This window comes from Nanorana parkeri, unplaced genomic scaffold (genome assembly GCF_000935625.1).
Source record: "Nanorana parkeri isolate BGI_ZX_2015 unplaced genomic scaffold, ASM93562v1 scaffold999, whole genome shotgun sequence".
Taxonomy (NCBI): Eukaryota; Metazoa; Chordata; class Amphibia; order Anura; family Dicroglossidae; genus Nanorana; species Nanorana parkeri.
In genome coordinates this window covers 450,539-452,889 of record NW_017307267.1, presented here as the reverse complement: position 1 = coordinate 452,889, position 2,351 = coordinate 450,539, and the positions used below count along the sequence as shown (strand labels likewise).

General features: G+C 43.7%; 1 pseudogene; it reads left to right on the top strand.

Annotated features, from left to right (window-relative positions):
* The first annotated feature begins 825 nt into the window (after window positions 1–825).
* On the top strand, window positions 826–1,181 carry LOC108795733 (annotated as a pseudogene).
* Window positions 1,182–2,351: the final 1,170 nt, after the last annotated feature.

Here is a 2,351-nt window from a genome sequence, read left to right as displayed (position 1 = left end):
GGGGGGGACACCGACTTACGCTAGGGGAGGGGGGAGACACCGACCGACGTTGGGGTCCCTTAAAAATTTCCTCGGCCAAAAAGGGGTCACGAGTGGAGAAAGTTTAAGAAGGCCTTGTTAGGATCCAGAGCGCATCTAGGGGGTGCAGGAGCTGAGACCTGCAGCTCCAGTGCTCACCTGCGGGTGTTTCCCAGCTGCCAGTACTTAGCCATCACCTTGTGCTTCCTGGGAGGATATTTAAACCCTCCCTGCAGTCAGGATGATGGCTCAGTATCGTTTCCTGTTTCCTGAAACTTGAACCCTGAGTCACCAGGTCCGGTGAACCCTGCTTTCTGTCCAGAGTCCTGTTACCAGTACCCTGTTTGTGTCCCGAGTCCGGTTACCCATTTGCAGTCCTAGATACCTCTTGTTGCCATTACCTGCCTTTCCTCCTGTTGCCATTACCTGCTTGTCCTCCTGTTGCCATTACCTGCTTGTCCTCCTGTTGCCATTACCTGCTTGTCCTCCTGTTGCCATTACCTGCTTGTCCTCCTGTTGCCATTACCTGCTTGTCCTCCTGTTGCCATTACCTGCTTGTAGTCTGGTTGATGTTACTTATTTATGTTTGCTTTTTTGGTGTTGTTTAGTTTTGCTGTTTATTAAACTGTATATAATACATTCTGCCCTGTCCGGTGTGGTCATAAGTGTTTGGTCCGCCTGTGTGGGTACCTGCGCAGGTGTGGGGTCACCTGTGGCGGTATCCTTGACAGGCCTGCTATAGACAATGATCCCAGAATTCTAGGTTACCTATGAAGCCTGCCTTCAACTCTGGGCTGAATATCCTTCTTTACATGGCCAGACAAGATGGTTAACGTCCCTAAAACCCGCCCAACCAATTGGAAGAAATTTGGGAAGCATCAGCCGCACAAGGTTATCCAATACAAGAAGGGTAAAGATTATCTCTATGCCCAAGGAAAAAGGTGATACGACTGAATGATATGGTGGGAAGAGCAAGCCAATTTTCTGGAAAAAGGCCAAGACGACCAAAAAGATTGTGCATAGGCTGGAGTGTGTTGACTCAAACTTGCCAATCAAAGAGGATGTTAGCTATAAAGAAATGCAAGCACTTTGAACTTGGAGGAGACAAGAAGAGAAAGGGATGTTTCAGCATCACTTTGAAAACAATAAAATCTCTAAAATAAAAAAATCTGGGCTGAATATAGAGAATGTATTGATGGAAGTGGTTCAAATTTTAATTTTTGGAGTACCCTAAACTACCTAAATTTTAAAGAAAACCAGTAAAACAAAAGGATAATTACACCAAACAGTGTAAGTTTGGGTTTTCTACATTGGATCACATAGAACATTTAGTGTATGGGTTGCTGATTCTTACCTTGTGGGCAGTCAGAGTTGAGCTGCCAGTGGTGCAGTGGAAATTATATGTTTCTTTAGCAGAGGGCATGAAGTGGTACAATACAGGTGTAGTTATCCATGATGGTTCCGCAGCTTTATTCTCCTGAAGGCAATACCGTAATTTTGCAAATCTGAAGTTTGGACAAAGACCTTTTGATGCCACAAAACAAAGCTATATTTCACTATATAACACCCATGGTCAACTATTAAATATTACTAATACAATGTGCTACCCTAGCACTAAACCTTGTCCTCCCCTTCACCCTAATGCTTACCCCCCCCAAAAATAATCCTTTACACTTACCCTACATACTAACACTAAAGCTTAGCCGCTAACTTAACTTTGAAACTGTATTGTTAACACTTAATTTTTCCCTAACGTTTAACCATGTGCCTAGTCCTTAAAATTAACCTCCTAACACCACACTAAACATTAACCCAGAAGAGTTAACATATGCCTGAAAATTAACTCTATCCCTGCTTTTAACTTTAAACCTTTACTCCCTCCCTTAAAAGGAGAACTATGGGGTTAGGGCTTTTTCCCATATTTCCCCTTAGGGTAACGGGAGGACACAAACTAGCGTCCTCCCGTCACCCTAAGCTCAGTATACCGCGAGCTACAGCAAAATGTAATATAGCGCAGCTTACCAGATCTTAGATGTGGTGGCTGCATTAATTTTCTTCTCCAAATAAGAGTAGCCTGAGGGAGCAGATACCCCCTTGCCCCACTTTTCAGCTGTCCTTTGATCATATCTCTCTCTTTCTCTTTTTCTTCATGATATGATGTGAAGATAGCTGTCAGAGCAGAAAAATGGGACACATTTTGAAGGATCAAAGCAATGCAAAAACAGCCCCTTTGTAATATGAAAACTAACTCCATTTTTTTAATTTGGTGGCTACTGGCTAGCAGTCTGTGGCTACACACCAGACACTTGCTTGGTTTGGTGGGGTTCAGTGGT